This window comes from Hylobates moloch, unplaced genomic scaffold (genome assembly GCF_009828535.3).
Source record: "Hylobates moloch isolate HMO894 unplaced genomic scaffold, HMol_V3 SCAFFOLD_1, whole genome shotgun sequence".
In the NCBI taxonomy this organism is placed as follows: Eukaryota; Metazoa; Chordata; class Mammalia; order Primates; family Hylobatidae; genus Hylobates; species Hylobates moloch.
In genome coordinates this window covers 225,774,588-225,800,627 of record NW_026652276.1, presented here as the reverse complement: position 1 = coordinate 225,800,627, position 26,040 = coordinate 225,774,588, and the positions used below count along the sequence as shown (strand labels likewise).

Below are 26,040 nucleotides of genomic sequence, written 5' to 3'. Positions count from 1 at the left end.
TTACATGATCAAAATGTTAAAGGTCCCAAGAGTCTCATTCTGAACATAGGAGGTATGGCTTTCAGGGGTAGCGTCTGGCACATTTTGATCTTCCTCTTCCTCTACAGAAAAATACTTCCCAATTAAGCTTAATGAAGCCTTATATACAAACTGATTTGCATGGTTCTGTAGAGCTTCAATTTCGTCTAAGCCTCCACATTCTTCAATCATTATACTAAGTTTCTCAGTTTCACCTAGTTTCTCAACAGCCTGAAAGATCTTTGAAATGGCATCCAGAGTAACCAGAATAATCTTGATATCTTTCAGTTAAGGGGTTCATCAATGGTTCTATTATGCCACAATGAACAAGGTATACAATCTGTTCAACTATTCCACCACTTGTAGAGTTGGTCACAGCCAATACGGCTTCCTTTTGTGTCTTAATATTTGCCTTAGAGAGAACACTGACTAATCTATGATTCACGGCTTGCTGTATCTGGTCCTGAAGGCCAGCTATGATGGTTGACATAGTCTACGTAGCTTCCTTCTGAATGTTAGTTTTAGGCTGGGTAAGATGGTGAGTGCTCCTGCATCAGTAACAACCTGAGTCTGTCCATCTGTACCAGTGACAATATTCCCTACGTCTCTTAGTGCAGGAGTCACAGTTGGCAATTCAGAAGCTCCTAGAAGCTTCACGAGTTGGGTCACAACTTCTGTTTTCACCACCATGTCAATCCATTCATTTAGACCATCAGAAAGGTAGGAAATAGCCCAGCATGTATCTACTAATACTTCTGGATTATTGTGATGAAGGAGCCAAACTACAGTAGGAAGAATTTTCTCTACAGCACCTAATGGGGCTGCCGGATTCTTGTTGCAACAAAGGTTTGTAAGTGTCTGGGTAAGATTACGTAAGTAACCACATGCTACAGATGACATGTCAGGAACTGCAAGAAGAGCCAATAGTGGCTCAACTGCAATGCCTCATTTCTGTACTGTCTTTACCATTGTTCTTGAATGAATCTGTTCAGTTGGGCAGCTGGTGAATTAGCATTCTTGTTGGTGAACATGGTTATGAGACAAAGGGAGAAAGCTGTTCAATGGGCCCAGGCTTCCACGGAGGTGATGCAGGGCTCGCTGGCTGCAGGGCAACTGGGCTCAAAACGTCCACCTCGGCTCAGCCCAAAGACTGTGTGTCTTCGTTATAAGTTGTGCAATGATAATTTTTTTTATGAAATAATAGCTAAAATTAAAGGATTCTTGCTTGGTAATTTTCTTGAAGCTTGATAAGATAGTATGTGTGGCTAGGGTTGCCAGATTTAACTAATAAAAACACAGGACTCCCAGTTAAATTTGAATTTTGGTTGAAAAACGAATGCTTTTTCACTATAAATATTTCTCATTCAATATGTGGCACATAATTTTACTGCAAAAGCATTCATTGCTTGTCTGAAATTCAAACTGGGATGGGTGTTGTGCAATTTATCTGACAATCACGCTTGTGCCATTTAGTACCTCATACCTACTCCAAACATTCACCATTCATATTAATGGTGCACAGTTATGCCCCAGTATGCATGGGATGAAGATGGTGGGTAGATTTAACACTCATTGGAAGAAGCAACCTTGGCTTTTACCAAAGAAAAATATGTTCAACTTTTTATTGTCATAATACGTATTTTAGGAAGTCCTGATTTGATCCATGAGGGCCAGAAATGAAAACATTCTGAAACAAAATTAAGATAAGAACACAGAATGAGACGATGAAAACTGAGATCATGGTAGATAACAGGAACTAACATTTTCCCAAGTTTTCAAGCCCAGGTCAACTGCGTGAAACTAGTCTACAGCATACATCCTGAGAAAGCCCCAGTAACAGGTCATTGTATTGTACACTTTATATTTTCAAAAGGCCCAACTAAATAAAACATTTGGAGAAGATCCAGAATGGTCCAGGAACTACTGTCACTAAAGGATCTAATGGATTTTTGCCAGATAGTTCACTTTCATCAACATGTATTCATGGTCATCTACGGATAAAGAATGTTGCCTAAAAGGTAGTGCATAGCTGCTTCCAGATTGTAGGTTTATTAGCTAATAAAATGCTTCATTGAAATTTTATATCCATTTTCTTCATAATATATTGCAATTCACAGCATCTTTAGTCACAGGTGTGAATGGCCTAGGCAAATAGGTCAGATGCAGCAAGAATCCTAAAGCTATAGACAGCCTGTGGTATTGAAGACCTAGAAAGAATACTGGAACTTAGTGAATAAACAAAGAGTGAAGGAAGGTGAGTGAAGGGAGGTAGACAGGGACTAAAATCCCAGAAAAGTGTTGGGTCCTCAGAGAACTGCAGTGGGTAGCCCGTGTGGAAATGCAGAGGAAGGACTAATATAATCTGGTTTGGGGCAGGTGACTTTATTTTTATTAATTAGGAGTGGCTTTAGTAGACCCCTCATTCCTATGTGGGTCTATTATGATCCTATGCATGATCCTATACATGATCATTGCCATGTATAGGAGCTACAGATCAACTTTTGTAAAAATGGAGTCAACAGCTTTTTGGCAGATGTCCTTCAACATTCAACTGGCTTGTATGTAATCACCTTGTACAGTATTTTAACCCAATCTGTTAATTAGGCCAACATTTTTGCAAACAATATATTGCTGAACCAAAACTAAGATAATTTAACTACTTAAGTACTGCAATAGTCTGTTAATTTAACTGGTATTCCTATTTCTTCTTTTGCTTTCCTGCCATCCAGTTAACACCCAGGACTCAGCATAACATTTAGAGTATAAATCAATCAGATCATATAATGTCCCTGTTTAAACTTTCCAAGGGTACTTCTGGGCTTCTGATCAGGATGTGAACTGGAAAGAACATGGCTCCCATTCTTTTAACAAAAAAAAAAAAGGCTAAGCAAACTGCAAGTTCACAGCTTTGAATCTATGAAGGGTAGAAAGAAAGTCATTTCTATTACTAGCCTTAAAACTTATTTAGCTCAGTTCTATGTCCTACATAAAATGTCCAGCTCCCAACAAAAAAATATGAGGCCCATAAAAAGGCAATATGGCACAACACATTGCCAAAGACAAAGCCATCAACAGAACCACACTCAGCTATGACATGGATGTTGAAGTTATCTGGCAGGAATTTTAAATAATTATGACTAATTTGTTCGTGGCTGCAAAATGTTCTTTTGAATTCAAGATCAGATAGGAAATCCAAGAGAGTGAAATAGAAGGGTGCGGTGGCTCATGCTTGTAATCCCAGCACTTTGGGAGGCCAAGGCGGGCAGATCATGAGGTCAGGAGTTCGAGACCAGCCTGCCAACACAGTGAACCCCCCCATCTCTACTAAAAATAGAAAAAGAAAAAATTAGCTGGGCGTGGTGGCAGGCACCTGTAATCCCAGCTACTTGGGAGGCTGAGGCAGGAGAATCACTTGAACCCGGGAGGTGGAGATTGCAATGAGCCAAGATCATGCCACTGCACTCCAGCCTGGGATGCAGAGCTAGACCCTGAAAAAAAAAAAAAAAAAAAAAAATGGAAATAAGGAAGGAAGGAAGGGAGGGAGGGAGGGGTAGTAGAAATGCTGGAAATGAAACAGTAATTGCAGTGAAGATTTTGTACACATGACATAGCTGAGAATAAAATTGGTTACCTGAAGATAAGTCAGTAGAAATCACATTTCTTTAAAAGCATGTTTAAAAACTCTCAAAACTCAACAATAAGAAAGCAACAAACCTGATAAAAATGAGTAAAGAGTTGAGCCTTCATCAAAGGGGATATACAGATGGCAAATAAGCATATAAAAAGATGCTTAATATCATTAATGCAAATTAAAACCACAATTAGACACAACTAGACATTTTTAAAATTTATTTTGTTAGAAACCAGCTTTAATTGTATCATTTTAAACTTGTGACATTTTAAAATTATACAAGTATTTTGACATCTGCCTCCCACGTTTAGTGTCTTAAAATGATGGCAAAATACCCACCGATCACAGGATTGATGGTTTAATGAGTTTAACCCTCACTTCCTATTTGCAGCACCCAATATTCCTTTGAAATATGAAACAGACCTGGCAGTGGCCAACAGTGAATTTCTGCCCCAAACACCAACAGAGTTGAAAAGTTCAAGTTCTCTGAGCATTGTGTTGCAGTGGCACTTGTCCAGAATTGGTACCTTCCCATACTTGGGGGACTTCAAATATACCAGTGAAAATAGCATTTTCCTCTTCAAGGGAAAGACAGAAAATCACTTCAAAGCTCAGCAGATCTGTCTGTGAGGTCTTTCCTCCTGGCCCATCTCTTCAGGCTTTCTTATTTTTTATTTTTATTTTTTTTTGCAGTAGAGCAAGAGAGACCAATAGCTAACCTGAGTTACAAAAAACAAGACAGTGATGGCCATAAAGGGAGTGACCAGGAGCAACTGGAACACTCCTTTACCTCCCACATCAAATGTATGTGCTTCACAGAAACACACACACACATACACACACACACATGCACGCATGCACGCAAAACAAATCCACAAAATACAACAGCTAGAATCATAAAATTCATTCATCCAAGGGTGGTAGATGGCAGGAAGGAAAGGTGGGGGTGCGGAGTAAATGGCACAGGGAAAAAAACAAAGTATTCAGATCAGTCCAGGCACAGGGACTGGCAAATGCTAGAAAATAGCTGCAGAAAAACCTGTGTTCCTTTCAGACTTGCGATGGTGTTAAAAATCCACACACTGGTTTCAGGAAGATTCTGCCTTATCTGCACCAGAGACAAAAATTCTGATTCCTCAGAAAGAAGGGAATACCCAGAAGAACCTTGGCAGAGTGGGTTCTGCCTTCCCTGGCAGGTGGAAATCAAAGACAAATAAATAATTATAAAACCAACAAGAGAAAATCATCAAGTCACATATAAGGGAATTTCCATCACATTAACAGTAGATTTCTCAGCAGAAACCATATAGGCCAGGAAAGAATGAGATGATATAGTCAAAGTGATGAAAGAAAAAAAAATGGCTGTCAAGAAGACTATACTCAGCAAAGCTATTCTTCAGAAATGAAAGAGAATGAGTCTGTACCAGATAAACAAAAACTGAGAGATTTCATCACCACTAGACTAGCCCTACAAGAAATGCTCAAGCAAGTCCGACAACTGAAAGCAAAAGGATGATATCTACCATCATGAAAACACATGGAAGTATAAATAAAACTCACTGGTAGAGCACATACACAATATGGAAGCAAAAGGAATTAAACCTTATCACTACAGAAAACCACCAAATCCAAAAATAAATAATAGGAGAAGATGAAAGAAAATAAGGATATACAAAACAATCAGACGCTATCTAACAAAGTGACAGGAGCCAGTCCTCACCAATCTATAACAACCTTGAATGTAAATAGTTTAAATTCCTCAATTAAAAGCTATAGGCTGAATGAATGAAACAAAAAAGACCCAACTATATGCTCCTACAAGAAACTCACTTCACCTGTAAAGACACATAGAGACTGAAAGTGAAGGAATGAAAAAGGATAGTCCATGCAATGGAAATCAGAAGCATACAGGAGTAGCTACACTTTGCTAAAATAGACTTTAAGTAAAAACAAATAAAAAGAAACAAACAGGATTATTATATAACATAAAGGAATCAATTTAGCTGGAGGATATAACAATTGTAAATATATATACTCGATACAGAGCACCAAGATATATAAAGCAAGTATTATTAAAGGTAAAGAGAGACATAGACCTTAATACAATAATCATTGGGAACTTCAACACCTCCCTTTCAGATATGGACAAATCATCCAGTTGGCCAATTAACAAAGAAACATCAGATTTAAACTGCACGATAAGCAAAATGGACCTAATAGACACTTACAGAACATTTTATCCAAAAGCTACAAAATACATATTCCTCTCATCAGCATGTGGAATATTCTGCTGGATGAACTACATGCAAGACCACAGAACAAATATCAATAAATTAATTAAAAATTATATTAAGTATCTTCTTAGACCATAATGGAATACAACTAGAAATTAATCACAAGAGGAACTCTGGAAACTGTGCAAATACATGAAAATTTAAAAACATGCCCCTGAATGACCAAAAGGCCAATTAAAAAATTTAAAGGGAAATCTAAGTTTCTTGAAAAAAATGAAATTGGAAACAACATACCAAAACGTATGGGATACAACAAAAATAGTACGGAGGGAATTTTATAGCAATAAATCCATACGTTAAAAAGTAGAAAGACTTCAAATAATTTAGTGATGCATTTTAAGGAACTAGAAAAGCGAAAATAATACAAACCCAAAATTAGTAGCAGAAATAAATAATAAAGAACAAACCAGAACCAAGCAAAATAGAACCTAACAAAATACAAAAAGTCAACAAAACAAAATGTTGTTTTCTAAAAGATAAACAAAATTGACAAACCATTAGCTAGATGAAGAATAATAGGAGACACAAAATTAAATCAGAAATGAACAAGGAGACATTACACCTGATACCACAAAAATACAAAGAATCATTAGAGACTATCACGGATAAATATGCCAACAACTGGGAAATCCTAGAGGTAATGGATATATTCCTGGACACATACAACCTAGCAAGATTAAACCAGGAAGAAGGAGAAAACCTGAACAGACCAATAATGAGTAATGAGATTGAATTAGTCTTAAAGGGCCTCACAACACATTAAAGCCTAGGACTGGATAGCTTTCCTGCAGAATTCTACCAAACTTTTAAAGAACACCAATTCTTCTCAAACTATTCCAAAAAATTAAAGAGAAGGGATTTCTTCCTAACTCATTCTACAAGGCCAGCATAACCCTGATACCAAAACCAGACAAGGACAGAATTAAAAAATAAGAAGAAGAAGAAAGAAAGAAAACCATAGGCTAAAAGCCCTGATAAACATACATGCAAAAGTCCTCAAGAGAATACTAGCAAACCAAACAAGACATCAAAAACATAATATACCATGATCAAGTGAGATTTACCTTAGGAATGTGGGGATGGTTCAACATACGCAAATCAGTAAGTATGATACATTACATCAACAAAATGAGGGACTAAAAGCATCTGATGATTTCAATAGATGAAGAAAAAAACATTTGATAAACTTCAACATTCCTTCATCATCAAAACGCTCAACAAAGTAGGTATAGAAGGAACACATCTCAACATAATAGAGACTATATATGGCAAACTCACAGCTTACATCACACTGAATGAGGAAAAGCTAAAAGCCTTTCCTCTAAGAACTAGAGCAAGACAAGGATGCCTACTTTCATCAGTCTTAATCAACATAAGAGCAATCAGGCAAGAGAAAGAAAGAAAGGGCATCCAACTGGAAAGAGGAAGTCAAATTGTCCCTTGCAGATGATATGATCTTATATAGAGAAAAGCTAGACTCTAACAAAACACTTTTAGGACTGACAAATGAATTCAGAAAAGTTGCAGCACACAAAATCAACATACAAAAACTGGTAGCATTTCTATACCAATGACAAATTAGCTGAAAAAAAGAACAAGAAAGCAATCTCATTCACAATAGCTACAAATAATAATAATAATAAAATACCTATGAATAAATTTAACCAGGGAGGTGAAAGACCTCTACAAGGAAAACTATAAAATATTGATGAAAGAAATTGAAAGGGACACAAATAGACATTCCATGCTCATGGATTAGAAGAATAAGTGTTGTTATAAAGATCATATCACCCAAAGCATCTACATATTCAATGCAATTCCTATCAAAATACTAATGACTTATTCACAAAAATAGAAAAAAATCATAAAATTTATATGAAAACACAAAAGACCCTAAACAGCCAAAGCAATACTGAGCAAAAAGCTGGAGGCAAAACAATGCCAAAATTATACCAAAATATGCAACAAATATACAAAGTTATACCAAAATATAGTACAAAGCTATAGTAACCAAAATAGCATGGTATTGACATAAAATCAAACACATAGAATGGAACAGAATAGATAACCCAGAAATAAATCCACATACTTACAGCCAACTGATTTATTTGAGACAGGAGCTCACTCCGTCAGCCAGGCTGGAGTGCAATGGTGCGAAAACCATTCACTGCAGCCTCAATCTCCTGGGCTCAAGCAGTTCTCCTGCCTCAGCTGCCCAGGTAGTAAAATTCATTGGTCAATTTTTTGTTTTTGTTGGGACCACAGGCATGCACCACCACACCCAGCTGATTTTACTATTTTTTGTAGAAATTGAGTCTCACTTTGTTGTCCAGGCTGGTCTTAAACTCCTGGGCTCAAGAAATCCACCCACCTCATCCTCCCAAAGTGCTAGGATTACAGGTGTGAGCCATGGTGCCTCACTAGCCAACTCTTTTTTGACAAAAGCACCAAGAACACATACTGGGGAAAGAATATCCTCTTCAATAAATGGTGCTGGGAAAACAGGATCTCCACATACAGAAGAATGAAACAAGACCTTTATCTCTCACCCTATTTTTAAAAATCTAGTCAAAATGGGTTAAAGACAAACATAAGACCCTAAACTATATAACTACCAGAAGAAAACATACGAGAAACGCTTCAGAACACTGATATAGGCAAAGATTTTATGAGTAAGATTTCAGAAGCACAGGCAACAAAAACAAAAAATTGACCAGTGAAATTATATCTAACTAAAACCTTTTGCACAGCAAAGGAAACAGTCAACAGAGTGAAGAAACAACCTGTAGAATGAGAGAAAATATTTGCAAACTATTCAACCAACAAGGGACTAATATCCAAAATATTCAAAAACTCGACAGCAACAACATAACAAATTATTTGATTAAAAATGGACAAAGGATCTGAATAGAAATTTCTCCAAAAAAGACATACAAATGAACATGCAACATATGAAAAAGTGCTCAATATTACTAATAATCAGGCAAATGTGAATCAAAACCACAATGGAATAACATCTTGCCCCAGTTAGAATGACAACTGCCAAAAAGACAAAAAAAAAAAACAAGTGCTAGCAAGGATGCAAAGAAAAGGGAACTCATACACTGTTGGTGGGAATGTAAATTAATATAGCCATTATGGAAAACAGCGTGACATTTTCTCAAAAGACTAAAAATAGAACTCCCATATGATCTAGCAACCCCACTACAGGGTATTTATCCAAAGGAAAAGAAATCAGTACATTGAAGAGATGTTTTCACTCTCATGTTTATTGCAGCTCTATTCATGATAGCTAAGGTTTGGAATCAACCAAAATGTCTATCAACAGATGAATAAATAAAATGTGGCATATATATATATACATGTATATATATATACACATATATATACATGTATATATATATATACAATGGAATATTACTCAGCCATAAAAAATGAAATCTTGTCATTTGCAGCAACATGGACAAGCCTGGAGCACATTATGTTAAGTGAAATAAGCCAGGCACAGAAAGGCAAATACCACGTTTTCACTCATATGTGGAGGTAAAAAAAAAAAAAAAAATTGAGCTCATAGAAGTAGAGAGTAGAATTGTAGTCATTAGAGACCAGGAATGCTAGCGGGAGGAGTAGAGTGGGGAGAGGTTTGTTAACAAAGACAAAGTTATAGATAGTTAAAAGTAGTAAGTTCTAGTGTTCTGTAGCACTGTGGGTGTATATGGTTAACAACAATTTAGTGTATATTTCAAAAGGCTAGAAGAGAGAATTCTGAACGTTCACAACACAAAAAGTGATAAATGTTCACAGTAATGGATATGTGAATTATCCTAATTTGATCACTGATACACACATTGTATGTATTAAAATATCACTGTGTCCCATAAATACATATAATTGTTATGTGTCAACTTAAAATAAAGGGAAAACATAACAACACTCTAAACATTTACTGTGAATGACATGGGAGCAGAAACTTGTTTTTCTCATCTTGGTATTTCAGATATTTAGCATGGCTCCATGCACATAGTAGTAGCACAATAAATGTTTGATATAGGCATTAAACAATTAACACAATCTCTCTAGAGATGAAACCAAGTTATAAATGTGCAGCATGATATAAAGAAATCACGTTAGCAAATATGGGTTCCACTGATAACTCTGCAACTAATTAGCTATGTGAGCGTAACCTTTCCAATTCTGTTTCTGCAGAATGTAGGAACAGAGTTAGTTAACTTCTCATGTCCTGTCCTAACCTCTCAGATTTTACTATGTTGTGCTCTGAAGTTCATTAAAAGACAGTCTTTAGAACTGGAAAGGCTTTTTCCTACAAAGTCAATGTTTTCAGACAAAGAAAAATCTCTCAATTCTTCTAAGACAACCTGGTTTACCTTTTATTTAAAATATTAAAACAATTAAGAAGTGTGTGTGCGGTGAAACCTGTCTCTACTAAAATTACAAAAAAGTTAGCCAGGTGTGGTGGCAGGCGCCTGTATTCCCAGTTACTCAGGAGGCCGAGGCAGGAGAATCTCTTGCACCCGGGAGGTGGAGGTGGCAGTGAGCTGAGATCATGCTACTGCACTCCAGCCTGGGCAACAGAGCAAGACTCTGTCTCAGAAAAAAAAAAAAAAAAAAAAGTGTGTATATATGAAAAAGGAAGCAATACAAGTCTGAAGTGGAATAAAAGTAAAAAAAATATAGAATATAGCTTATCTAATTGAACATAGTTTATCTTGAAAGTGACTCCTTGAGGCAAAGCAATTTTAATTAGTGGAGAATGAGCTGGTAGATGGAGACTATTTTAGGAATTCTGCAAATGTTCTGAGCATTTTCAAGGCCCTTTATATCCCAATGACACTGTTTTGCTTATCATTATTATAGCTAGTATTTCAGAACGTACGACTTTTCTTTTTCTTATTATAATGCACATCTGTCATAATTCTTATGCTTAACAATTGTGTTGTTATTCTTTGCCTCAATAGAAGAGAGAAAGAGGAAGGTTATTATAGATTTTCATGAGGTATGAGGCAGGAGTGTAAAGGGGTAAAAAAAAATGAGATTAAAGACCACAGGGTGACTATGAGAAAGTGACTGTGATACAAGCAATTAACTAGGCTTTTGGCTATAAAAGGAAAAGCTATGGAATCAGAGAGGTTACAGCAGACAAAGGAAAGAGAAGGTAGGAAGAACAGGTTGAGTCAAATAATTCACCTCCCCAGTTCCCATTAATCTAAGACACTACAGATGGTTTGTGAGAGAACCAGAAAAGTTGTTTCAGGGCAGGTAATTGGAAACAATTTTCACTTTCTTCTTCTTTTAAGTACTTCCACCTGCCTCCTACAAAACTGGGCATCCTATCTTCTTGTGCTGTTATTTTACTCTGCTTATCACCTCATGGTTAATAGCTCTATCTACTATTTACATTGATGTCATATGTTGTCAGCTTCTGGTATCACATAGCATTTTTGTTAACACTTGAAAATACTAAGCTTTTGAGTTTTCTCCCTGCAATAGACAGTGTTCACACAATTATGACTATACATCTGCAAGGCCACTGTAAAATCTGGAAAGACAAGCCCTAAATAGTCCACATGGCAATGACTTCTTTGTAGATGAAATAGCTTCTGGTGATATGGAAATAATAGCTTTAATCCAAAATATTATGTACTTTGGTAGGAAATTTATCTCAAATGAAAAATATACAAAAATAAAAGCAGTTCTACATGTTCTGGTAAAAAAAAAAACAACAACAACACAAGAAATCTAATTTTGTCAGCTTAATTCCTCTTTGTTGAGTGGGTCTGATGGATATTCTTCCAAATGTAGTCCATGGATCACCTAGACTGTAATCACCTGGATGCCTGTGAAAGTGCAGATTATGGAAATCTAGCCTCTGCTGCTGAATCAGAATCTTTGGGGATACAGCCTGATCTAAATGTCAGCAAGCTTTCTGCATAACATTTATGTCCACTAAGATTTCAGAGTCTCTAGTTTAATGCAGGATCCTGTTGTGTGACAGCAGGCACCTCGCCAGCACTTGGCATACAAGAGTGTACCAACCACAAAGGAAACTGTCCTTCCTCTCTCCCCTCTACCTCCTGCAGTGCTTCCAGGCTTTTCTTGCCAATGACATAGATTAGATGCTTCCAAGTACTCAAAAGCCCAAAGGTTAATGAGGCATCTCATTCATATTTCATGATTGCTGTTTGCCCTTCTCTGCCTTTGGGACACACAATGGAAAAGCGCAATCAATAGAATAACATCAGAAGCACTAGACAATTAGAAGACACCAGAAATAATCCATAGATGCCTACTGTATTTATAGCAAATGGCCTGAATTAATAAATTATCAACAGATATTATTTCACTAGAATCCATCAATGTGTTAAAAAAAAAAAAAAAGCAAATATATCAAACTCTAGAAATAAAGAGCACCTACCAATTTCTTTTTTTAATTATCCCATTCTCAACATGCCTGTTTTTATAGTGTCCGCCCCGTTTCTTGTCATTAAGGCCATCATTCTATTGTTTTTTGTGTTTAAAGATTTTAGAGTTCTTTATTCTCAGGCTAATATGGTCACACATAGGACAATGATGGAAAAGACAGGAGAAATTCAATACATCTGTGTTGAAAACTAATGCCTCTGATGCTCACTTTCTAAACTTCACAAATCTTTGCTACATTTTAAAGCTCATTTATTGGGCAAAATTTCTCCTAAAACTTTGTGGGAGGGTGTTCTTTATTAATTATATTGCTTGTATTCCTTCTTCTCCAATGCCCATTAGCTCTCCTACATAGCCCTTTGTTTTATATTTTTAAAATTGATTTATAATAGTAATAGAAACCATTACTATCTAAAATATTCCAGAAATTTCATATAGGTTATGTTTATTTTCTATTTATATATATATATTTTTTTTTTTTTTGAGAGGGAGTCTCACTCTGTCGCCCAGGCTGGAGTGCAGTGGCACGATCTTCGCTCACTGCAAGCTCCGCCTACTGGGTTCATGCCATTCTCCCGCCTCAGCCTCCCGAGTAGCTGGGACTACAGGTGCCCGCCACCACACCCAGCTAATTTTTTTGTATTTTTAGTAGAGACGGGGTTTCACCGTGTTAGCCAGGATGGTCTCGATCTCCTGACCGCCCACCTTGGCCTCCCAAAGTGCTGGGATTACAGGCGTGAGCCACCGCGCCCGGCCGGTTATGTTTAAATATTACAAGTACTTCCCAAAAATATGTTATTTGCAGCTCAAGTCCTCTAAACTGTTTAGAAAAAAATAGGCTTTGGGGATCATTTAGAGACTGTTTCAAACTATTTCTTGATTTTCATGTTCCTGAAACATATTCATATATTAAATCATCTGAGATCTACAGTGTGAAAAAAAAAAGCAGTAAAAGTTTTTATCTCAAGGTTTCTTATGTTAACTTGACCATGAAACTATTTTTTTTAGGTTTGAGTGAAATTACTTTGCAAAATGCTGCCTTAGACAAAGTTTGAATATATTTTATTCTTATTACTACTCCTCTTAAAGTACTATGGCAGTAAAAAAAATTAGATTTGTCCAAAGCCACAGAACTAAGGGATGATAGAGCTGATATTCAAATTTGTCTCTAAAATCCACTTTCATTCCATTATTCTTACTATATTCTTCCTCTTTAATTTCTAAATCATTTCTTCTAAATCATTTTTTAAATTCTATAAAAGAAACTAACATCTACTAGTAGATATTGCACACCCAAAGGTCAATCCTTATTTACCTAGAATGCCCATAAAACATATTAAAATAATATTCATTATTGGGGCATTTATGTAATATAGGCCATTAGCACAGAATGCTGTTTTGTTCTATAATCATTTTTTAATGTTAAATTTTAAGACAAAAGTTTTAAGTAACAATCTTTGGAAATTTTAAAGAGTCAAAAACACTGAGGCAGAATTTTGCAAGAAAGCAGACTTTAGCAAGTCATTAGTGAAACAAACTTCATAAAAGAAGGGAAGGAAAGAGGGAGGGAAAATAAATAATTAACTTTGGCATGAGTGAGATGGGGAGAATAGGCTTTGGAGTTCATGAGCTCAAACGACATAGCACCTGACTTTCAGGAAACTCCTACAGGAGAAATTTGCACAAGGGATCAGTTATATATGCAAATATATTTATTGCAGCATTTTTGTATGTATAAATAGAAACAATTTGTATCCAAAAATAAGGAAATAAAGAATTAAATAAATTACGATGTGGTTCACTGAAGTAGGTTTATATGAACAGATAGGAAATAATCACAAGAAATATTTTCCCCTTAAAAGGAAGTCAAAGAATAATGTGTGTGGCATGATCTGAAATTGTAAAGGAAGAAATGAGAATGCTGAAGGGAGTAGGCTGTGAAGGGATACTGTTGCTTTCATTCCTTTATTTTTTATTGTTTACATTGAATGGCAACAGGCATATAACATGAGATTACTTTTTTATTTAAAAATAATTCTAAGAAATCAATTAGAAAGTGTATGTAATGCAGGCAATATAGTATAGTGAACAAAGCATCATCTCTATATGCAGAAAACCTGAATTAAACTATAATTCTGCATCTATTTATTATCTGGGTAACTTTGATATTTTCCTTAATTTATCTGAATCTTCATTTTATCAACATAAAGTAGGGATAATTATCATATCTTTCATTACTCCAAGGCTTAGAGGTGATATATACAGGTGCCCAATATACAATAGCTAATAATAGCAAATCATTTTGAAGAAAAACAGCATTTCATATTTTACTGTGTGTTGTTCTGGTTTTGTTTGTTCCATTTATCTATTCCTAGATGTGAGTCCTTTAAAAGAAAAGAGAGATTTTTCTGGCTTGTATTCTTAAATCTGTCTTCTCTGCCATGTTTACTTAACTTCACCTAGTAATACCTTAGAATATTGCAGATTGGGGAAATAAAATAGAATTATGCATATGCTCGAGCTAGAAAAGATCTTAAAGATGAACTAGTCCAATTTCCAATTTTACTACAAATAGAAAAATAGTATGGCACAGTAATTAGTTCATTAAATTGATTAAACTTATAGAGTAGCTCAAGGTATATTATCTCATATACAGTATATATGACCATGGTACTAACCGAGGTCTGTTTGCTTAACTTATACCACTGAGCTTTATTTCCTGGTAAGGGGATGATAATTTTAGAGGTTGGAATACTTAAAAGTGTGTAAGTCTGAGAACTATCACTGCCTTAACAAACTCTGAGAAGACAGACCATAGGGTGAAAGAGGGCAGAATATAAGAACATCAAAGCAAGAGACAAACTTCATCTACTTAGCTATTCTGTAAGTTCACATGCATCATGGTAATAATGCAATACTACTCTTACACAATAATGCTTTGTGTCTGCCTTGGTATTAGGTATGTCAGACTGCTATGCCATCCCCAGCGATAAAAGTAGAGAGGGATAAAGTGGTGAAAAGACATACTCTTCATACTCTCTCTGCATTCTTATTACCCAAACTGATGGAGGGTCATTGGAATGTTATGAAACATTTTCCAGTAGTGGTATTTCAGAGTTACATTAGTATATTTTCAAGTTTTGTACATTTTGCTGCAAATAAAACTGAGAACCTAGGTAAAGATCCCCCAAAATTTGGATTTTTCATATTTAAGGGCTAAAGGATTAACTGTCTATGAAACAAGTAGTTTTTCTCTGGGCAATGAGCACTATAGAAGTAATAGCCTAAAAATGATTTTTTTCTTATTAGGAAACATTTTCAGTCATACAAAATATACAGAAAATAATAATGAACTAGGTGTACCTACCATCTAGCTAAAAGCAAATAAACAAACAAGATGTAACAGATAGAAAATAGTGCAGCTCTCTTCTTCCCAGTGGTAGTCACTATCCTGAATTTGGCATTATTTATTCCACCCATGATGTTACACCTCAACTATAAAATGTGTATTCTTAAACTATATAGTATTGTTTTGCAAGTATCCAAACTATGCATACATTGTATCATTCTTTATATTGCCTTACACAACTTTTATTTTTTGCTTAAAGTTTTGTTTTTGCAATTTATGCATGTTGCTAAAGGTCTGGTTTACTCACTTTAATTGCCATTAATGTTCACGTATAAGAATATATGACAGTTTACTCATTTTTCCTACTAATGGCCACTTCTATTGGTTTCAGTTTAATTGCAAAGAATAGTAATGAATAGTCATATTTTGGGATAAGAAAAATAGATATTTAACAGATAGATGATAGATAGACAGACAGATAGTGCCTTCTATAGATAGACAGAAGAAGATAGATAGAAGATACCTTCTTCAGATCATGAGAATGAAGTATATAATTGCTGGTCACAGAGTATATGCATCTTTAGACCTGCCAGATAGTGCCAAATTGTTCTTCAAACTCATCGTATCAATTTATACTCCTACCTTCTATATATGAGATTTTCTATTGTTCGAACTTCCTCTCCTATACATAATAAGATGTGCCCTTATAACTTAAAAAAAATCTGTTTATTTTTTCTTTCAGCAGTTATCATGCTGGCAAGATGTGGTTTATTTTTGGAATATTTAGCAAATGACATCAAGTAAATGAGACAAGAAAAATGACATTGGAGATAATTGGTATAAAATTAAAAAGTCACAACATCTAAAATAAAAAATCTAAAAATATCTAAATAAGAAAAATATGAGAAAATGTTAAACATCTACTCTGAGGTCCTTCACGTAAGTAGAATTATAAACTCCATTTACAAATTCAACCAAAGAAATCAAGGTAAAATCCCTTAATGCAGGGGTCCCTAACCTGCGGGCCACAGACCACCACCAGTTCCTGGCCAGTTAGGAACCAAGCCACATAGCAGGAAGTGAGCAGTGGGTGAGTGAGCAAAGCTTCACTGGTTCCCCATCACTGGCATTACCACCTGAGCTCCACCTCCTGTTAGATCAGCAGTGGCATTAGATTCTCATAGGAGCGCCAACCCTGCTGTGAATTGCTCATGCAAGCAATCTAGGTTGTGGGCCCCTTATAAGAATCTAATGTCAGATGATATGTCATTGTATCTCACCACCCACAGATGGGACCATCTAGTTGCAGGTAAACAAACTCAGGGCTCCCACTGATTCTCCATTATGGTGAGTTGTATAATTATTTCATTATATATTACAATGCAATAATAGTAGAAAGAAAGTGCACAATAAATGTAATGCACTTCATTCAGAAACCATCCCCCATCCACCCACACCCCAACCCCAAGAAAAAATTGCCTTCCACGAAACCAGTCCCTGGTGCTAAAAAGATTGGGAACAGCTTCCTTAATGCATGTGTGCACTTTGTACATTGCACATACTTCCATCATAGTGACATCTCTTATGATATTACGTAATATAGACTAATTAAATATGGTAAAAGTAATGTATTCTTGTGATTACTTTTTAGAAGTTAGGCATTAGAACCTAGCATTTTGACATGTTTGGAGTTTTATTCTGGACACTTTTGGTTTACTAACTTTCAATAGATTTTTTAGGGGGAACAATGAATTTCTCATTTAATTCCTGCTTTTTTGTTCACTGTTCCAAAACTTCTCTCATGGCCTGTGATCTACGGAAGGTCAAGGATCCTTATTTCCTTTCACTGGACAGTCAGATATCCATACCTGCGAAGTTTCTATTGAACGTCATATGTTATTCAAGATATTTTCACTTGGGTTTTTCACAGGCCAATATTGATTTTCTTCTCCAGCACGATGCATCTTTTCATGTAGTAATGCCTTAACCAGAGCAAAAATTCAAGAAGAATTTGAATTTTTATTTGTTGAATGTTAAATTTTTAAATACTATCAAAACTTTTATACATATTTTCTCCTTCTCTCATATCAATTGAACAGAACTAAATGATTTTCCCTCAGAATTATATTTCATATTGCAGGTTTAGAAATTCAAATAGGGAAAGGAGTGTGTTAACCATCACAATAATTTAGAGGGAAAGGATTTGAATAAGCTAAGCGAAAGCAAGTCCCCTCCAAACTCCCAAGTGTCTTCATACAGTGGCAAGCCTTTAATTAATTTGCCACAGTTCAACCTTTGCAGATTGATGATGATAGTATGTCAGCACAAATAGGGGCAATCACATTAACCAAGCTCACAAAACTAACACACAAAATAAGAATACCAATTTATTGATTTCCATTTTAAAAAATGACTGCAGAGAGGACTTATCACTCAAGTCCTTTGGTCAATGTATTTCCCTTGCAGACATGCCACAGGGGAAGTCAACTTCTAAGGCTGTTTGGTGTACCTGGAAATTTATCACTAAATCAATTATAATAAGTATAGAATGTCCAAAAAGATAAAGGCACATGCTTGACCATCACAAAAATGTCATGTCAGGTTTAAGAAGAGATCATCCACAAAAGAACCCCTAATTTTCCTCTAGTAGGCCTTATAAGATGCTCCATATATCAAAGAAATTAAATTTTTAAAGTCCTTTCCATAAATAAAACTCCAAGCTTAGAAGTTTCACCAAATTGTGCCAAATATTTGAGGAAGAAATAATACCAATTCTACGCACACACTCTTCCAGAAAATTGAAGAGGAAGGACCACTTCCCAACTCATTGTATGGAGCCAGCATTATCTTGACACCCAAACTATACAAAAACATTACAAGAAAACAAAATTTTATCCTTTATAACTAGTATCCTTCATGATATATATGCAAAAGTTCTAAACAAATTTTAACAAATTGAATCCCACAATTTATAAATAGTATAATATATCCTGACCAAATTGAGTTTATCCCAGAAATACAAGTTTGGTTTACGTTCAAAGGTTAACCAATGTGTCAGGTGATAAGTGCTAAATAAACTGTGGTATATTATACAATGGAATATTATTTAGCAATAAAGATAAATGAAGTACTGATACATACTACATGAATTAAAATTGAAAGTATTATGTTAAGTAAAAGAACTCAGTCACAGAGGACCACATACTATAAGATTCCATTTATATGAAATGTCTAGAATGGGCAAAGCCATACAGACAGAAAGTAGATTAGTAGTTGCCTAGAGACTCAAGTAAGAGGGAAGTGGGGAGAAATGGGGAGTGACTGCTAATGGGTATAGGGTTTTGGAGTGATAAAAATGATCCATAATTGATTATGGTAATGGTTGAAGTGTACCAAGAACTATTGAACTGTATACTTTAAAACATTTCAACTGTACATTTTCAATGGATGAACTGTATAATTTTTTTTTTTTTGAGACAGTCTCACTCTTTTGCCAGGCTGGAGTGCAGTGGCACGATCTTGGCTCACTGCAACCTCCGCCTCCCAGGTTCAAGCGATTCTCCTGCCTTAACCTCCCAAGAATCTGGGACTACAGACATGCAACACCACATCCAGCTAATTTTTGTATTTTCAGTAGAGACAGGGTTTCACCATGTTGGCCAGGATGGTCTTGATCTCTTGACCTCGTGGTCTGCCTGCCTTGGCCTCCCAAAGTGCTGGGATTACAGGCGTGAGCTACCACGTCCAGCCCAAATTGTATAATTTAAAAATTCTCAGTTACACTGTTAATCAATGTAATTAACCACAGTAAGAAACTAAAAGGAAAATCATATGATCATATGATCAGGTACACCAAATGATAACATGATCATTTCAATCAATAAAAAAAGAATTTGCCAAAATCCATTCCTAATGAAAACTTCACCAAACTAGGAAGAGAGGGAAATTTTATCACTTAATAAAGGACATCTCAGAAAAACCTAGAGGAAGCATTACACTTTATGTTTTCCCCCTATGATCACATCTGCCTCAATCATATACATCAGTAATAAGAAAGCTATGATTCAAGAGCTACAGGTCATCTCCTTAGGATCTTGACCCAATTGGATGTAATTTGATGTAATTTTGTAATGAATTTTGAAAAGATGGCATTGAATTTCTACTTTAGGCTGGTGTGCAGTGGCGCGATCTCGGCTCACTGCAAGCTCTGCCTCCCGGGTTCACGCCATTCTCCTGCCTCAGCCTCTCCGAGTAGCTGGGACTACAGGCGCCCGCCACCACGCCCGGCTAATTTTTTGTATTTTTAATAGAGACGGGGTTTCACCGTGGTCTCGATCTCCTGACCTCCTGATCCGCCCGCCTCGGCCTCCCAAAGTGCTGGGATTACAAGCGTGAGCCACCGCGCCCGGCCAATTGGATGTAATTTTGTAATGAATTTTTAAAAGATGGCATTGAATTTCTACTTTAAAAACATATGCTGATATTAACATTTTAGTATTGAGTATTTACAATCTGCAAAAATTTGGTAGTTTGGAATACAAAGTATTGGTGAGAAAGCAGGAGGCACAGAAACTCAAACACTGTTGGTAAGAGTGTAAATTGGTACAAACGCTTTAGAAAACAATTAGGAATTATCTTATAAACTGGGTCATTCACATATCCCACGATTCAGCAAGTCTATTCATAAGAATGTACCCTAGAGCTGTAGTGTCTAATATAGAAGCCACTAGCCACATAAACCTATGTAAATTTTAATTAATTAAAATTGAGTAAAATATATGCAGTAGTAATGAGCAGACTTAGTGCCTGGATGTTGGTCTCTAATACCAATTTCCAATAAAAGGAACCAGGTCCTTTGGGGAAATGGCTGATTCTAGGGGCTAGAATAGGAAATACACAAGATAAGCCTGGAGCATCTTGTAGTGCCAGAAAGAAAGGGCTCAAAAGACACACATACACACACACGCATCTGTACACACACACATACACATGCATACTGATGGGAGTATGTCAAAGAGACACAGGAACCCAATGAAAGAGCTCCCAATGGCCAAAGCTAGAACAATTTGAGCAATGAAGTAAGATTATAACCTAAAATATACATGTTCATGAATCCATACAATGTAAGTTAATTACTGAATAAGAAAGTAAATGAGAGAGAAAAGAAAAAGCTTTTGCAGAAGAATCCCAAATAATTTCCACTCCTTAAGTGTAGGCTGCACATAGTGACTTTGTTCTGAAGAGGACAATATGGAAAGATGGGGCAGGGAGAAATGGTAGAGTAGCTTCAGAGTGGAAAAACCTGACAAAGCCAAACCTGCCTCAGCCAGGTCAATGTCAACAGTGATAAGCCATGTTGACAGTATCATACTCTTCATATGATGTGATAAAATGGTACTCTTCTCTTCCTACCCAAAACCCTTATCTTCAAGCTAATCATGAGAAAAACATCAGACAAATCCCAATAGTGTGACATCATGCAAAATACATGACAAGTACTCAAAATTGTCAAAGTCATCAAAAACAAGGAGAGTCTGAGAAACTGTCACAGTCAGGAAGTGCCTAAGGAAACATGACGATTAATGTAATGTGGGATCCTGAATGGGATCTTGGAGCAGAAAAACATTAGGAAAAAATAAAGAAATATTAATATATTACCAATACAATAGTAATAAAAATATATAATGAAGCTCTAAATGACATGTATTGTCCCTCTTCCCCTCAATCTTTGCATCAAGAGAAATTAATTTCAACACTCCATGGATTGATTTTTTTGGATATTAAGTGCATAAAACCCACGCTTTTTAAAGAAAGTTAAATAGAAATTCAGTTCCTAAGTTGTACTAGCCACATTGCAAGTACTCAAAAGCCCCTGTGAGTATTGGCTGCAATACTGGATAGCATAGACATAGAACATGTCCATCACTGCAGAAAGTTTGGTTAGACAGTGCTGTTCTGGAGAACACATACATATGTGCCCAGTAACATATACAAGAATGTTCATAGGAGCATTGTTCCTGGTTTTTAAAATTATAAAAAAAAAATGCCCATCAACAGGGGAATGGATAAACTATGACATATTCATAAGGTAGAATCCTATACAACAGTAAAAGTGAATGGACTACAGGTTTACACATCAACAAGAATGAATCTTTAAAATGTTGAGTGACAGAAGCAAATTTCAAAATTCATATATATATACACAATGAAATCAGTTCTTAAAATTCAGAAGCTGTGAAACTGAATAATGCATTGCTTAGTGATGCATTTGCACTTGGTAAAATTATAATGAGAAGAAAGAGAATGATGATCACAAAATTCAGCTCAGACCTCCTGTAAATAAGACATGGGCAGCATCTATTGAAAGAAATACTTGGTAAAAATCTCTTGCTAAGATTGGATGGTTGTAATTAGCTGGGTGTGGTGGCTCATGCCTGTAATCCCAGCTACTCGGGAGGCTGAAGCAAGAGATTCGCTTGAACCCAGGAGGTGTAGGTTGCGGTGAGCCGAGATCACGCCACTGCACTCCGGCCTGGGCAACAGAGCAAGACCTTGTCTCAAAACAAAAAAAAGATTGGATTGTTGCTCCAGATAAGTTTCTTTTATTATTATTATGTCTCACAATTTACATTTCTATTACAGAAGGTATTTTGAATATATTATCTCTTTGTCCAAGCTTTATCCAACTTACCATTTTTTTTCCCTATTAGGGATTTCTCATTCCCATTACCAAGCATTCTTCCACTTCAGCAGTTGAAGCTGAAACTTGTTGGCCATCACGAATTTTGCTATTTGTTTTCTGACCCCTTGTCTTTGTTCATTTGTGTTGCTATAAAGAAATGCCTCAGGCTGGGTAATTTATAAAGAAAAGATGTTTATTTGGCTCACAGTTCTATAGGTTGTACAAGAAGCATGGTGTCAGCATCTGCTCAGCTTCTGGTGAGGCCTCAAGCTGCTTCCACTCACAGTGAAAGGTGAAGGGGAGCTGCATGTACAGAAATCACATGATGAGAGAGGAGGCAAGAGAGAGAAGGCAAGGGTGCCAGGCTTTTTTAACAAGCAACTCTTGCGGGGCGCAATAGAGTGAAACTCACTCACTATGAGGAGAATGGCACCAAGCCATTCATGAGAAATCCACCCCCATGACCCAGACACCACCCACCAGGCTCCACCTCCACCACTGGGGATCAAATTTCAACATGAGACTAGAAGGGGCCAAACAAACCATATACAAACTACAGCACCCCTTAAACATCAGCTGCTGTGCTTTCAAATTTGCAGTACTATATTTTAGTCCGGATTCATAGCCTAATTTGGCACTTCAAAACTCAAAATGAATATTAATATACGCTTCTCAATTCAGAGGATATTATCCTGCAAGTCAAATGAATGAGGCCAATTCAGACAATCTATTGTTTAATCTTGTGTCATACAAATATTGACTCTTCATATAATAGAGCATCATTACCTAGAAGAATCAACAGCATTTAAAATGCACAAAATGCTTCAGGACTCTCTTGGTAGGCTTAATATTCTTCTACAAAATAGTGTTGATACTATTCCATTCATATTTTTAAAATCCTTTTCTTGATTTACTTAACTAAATCTCTACTCACTTTTCCAATTTTTTTATCAAATACTAATTTCCTTTTATAGCCTGCTAGCATTTCAAAAATAGTAGCCAGGTGGGAAAGCCTGTTTAAAGTTTTTAGTTATTTCCCATGCTGATTTTATAAATTACTGTATTTTTCATACCCATATTTTAAAACAAATTATGTATTTAACCACAACAGATGGATATTCTGGTTATTTTTAATAATACATTGCTTTTTAAATTATTTAACCTATTTTATTTTTAATTATAATGTTTAAAAGTGCTCTGCTATTCAGAAATCAAATATAAAGAAAAATCAAGTTAATAGACAAATTAGTCCTTCTCAGTTAGCAAAGCATTTCTAATACATGTAAATTAAAGGAGAGAAAACTCCATAGTCCAAAGGTATAACTGTAGTTTTTCACTGTGATCATTGTTTTGTTGTCTTTTTATGTATACACTGAAGTATATGCTGATTCCTTAGTAAAAAAAAAAAAAAATGTTAACTATTTCAAAACAGAATGAAATTGTTTGGTCAATAAAGTATAGTATAATCAATATTCAGTTTTAAACAGATTAGGGTTAGGGACCCTAACACTGGCCTCACTTCCACTTCCAAAATATAATACCAAATTAAGAAAATAAAAAGGATGAAAACTCACAATATGGTAAACAAGAAGTGAAAGCTAACTAAATCTGTAATAAATCTTCATCGATGACAAGAACAACAGGACTGGATAGAAGGATATCTGTGAGCCACCTGCACTATGACACCACCCACCTGGAAATAAGTAGAAATATTCCTTTTCATCCTTCCTCTTTGTCTATGCCTTAAAAAATAAACCAGAAAATTGCTCGAAATCCTGCATAGGCAATACTTTCTGAGGTAGCCTCACACAGTCCCTTATCCGTCCAATACCAGTTCCCTATATCTGGTTAGAAACTTCAATAAATAAACAGAACATGAGGGAATTGGCAATGGCAGATGGAAAATTGGAAACTGAAATTTCTACCAAGGGAGTCAGGAGTAAACAATGATAGAAACAAGAAGAGCCTTATCAGCAGTGTTTACGGTGGAGGGAACTTTCCATTCTCCAATTTGTTTCCATCGTTAAGGAGCTAGGTATAAGGAGCTAGGGTAGAGGAGTTCACACTGGATAACCGTGAATAAACACCTAGTAAGTAGACTGCCAATCCAGCCCCCTCCTGCCTACCCCTCAACCCCTGCCTTGCCCCAACACCATACAGCACACACTTCTCGGAGAACAATTTTTCTCCCCTCCATGTGGGTAATGATTATTTTGATACCATGTGACTGCACTGCATGGGAAACAGCTGACTGCACCATGGGAGAAAAATAACTAAGCCAATAAACTCCTTTCCTAGGTAATTTAGATTTGAAAAGAAGATTTCAGATCAGTCAGGTTAGCTGCACCACAGAAGACACATTATTTGAGAGCTAATAATGGTCATGGTTCAGACCACACCAGCTGGAATAGCAGGAGAGTTGAGTGAATTAGAGAAGACTGGCCAGAAACAAGAGGAGGAGGGCGGGAGACAGGAAGAGAATGGCGGGAAGCAAACACAAGGCAAAGAAGAGACAAAGAAAGTGACCAATGGTTTCTATTGCTCATCAGTTTCCAAGATATACTTCTGCATCTTCATCTTAAACTTTGTTTTTGCTTTTACCAAAGCTTCCTAAGACAATTTCTGCTACTCAAAGCCAATATAGTTCTAGAAAATATGTGGAGCTCATTATACAGAGAGAATTTAAGTCTGAGCTGAACACATCAACTTGCCAAGCTGCTAAAAATATGCAAAGGAGCTTTAACCTACTGCCAAATGGACAGAGATTAAAGCCAAGGACAATATATATATACCCTGGTGGTTGACAACTGCCAGATGTGAATAGAGCTCTTACCATTTAAACGTAGGTAAACAAGGCCAGGCACAGTGGCTCACACCTGTAATCCCAGCACTTTGGGAGGCCAAGACGGGCAGATCATGAGGTCAAGAGACTGAGACCATCCTGGCTAACACAGTGAAACCCCATCTCTACTAAAAGTACAAAAAATTAGCCAGGTATGGTGGCACGTGCCTGTAGTCCCAGCTACTCGGGAGGCTGAGGCAGGAGAATCCGGGAACCCAGGAGGCAGAGGTTTCAGTGAACCGAGATCACGCCACTGCACTCCAGCCGGGACACAGCGAGACTCTATTCCCCCAAAAAATAAATACATAAATATAAATATATATGTAAACAAGAATTCTGAATACTGCAGGACAAGGAAAAGAAAACATCTTGTAGAAGCCTTAGATAAAGAAAAGACTTCTAAGTCATAAAGTAGAAGAATCTTCAGAAAGATATTTTTAAAAAATTGCTGTGAAACTTTGGCAGAAAGTCATACCAACTTCCACAGTTTTAAATTTTTGAAAAAGAGACAATAAGAATTTTAAAGCAGAGAGGTGCATAAGAATTGTAAAGCATTTAAAATATATTTGCAAAATTAAATTAGCATCGCAGTTAATAAAGAACAAAAACACAAATGAGATCAGTAACATGAAAAGCAAATTTGAGATTCTCTGTATTTCCCTCCCCGCAGTTACCATGTTCACAGGTCCTGGTGGCCTGCCTGGTGGTGTGACCCAAAACATCATTTCTGAAGGATCTGATCTCTTGGTTTTCACATGGTTCTTCAGAGTTGCTGCATAGGTCCAT

At 36.2% G+C, this 26,040-nt stretch overlaps 1 pseudogene; it reads right to left on the bottom strand.

The window, feature by feature from the left end:
- On the bottom strand, positions 1 to 26,040 carry LOC116812971 (importin subunit alpha-1-like; annotated as a pseudogene).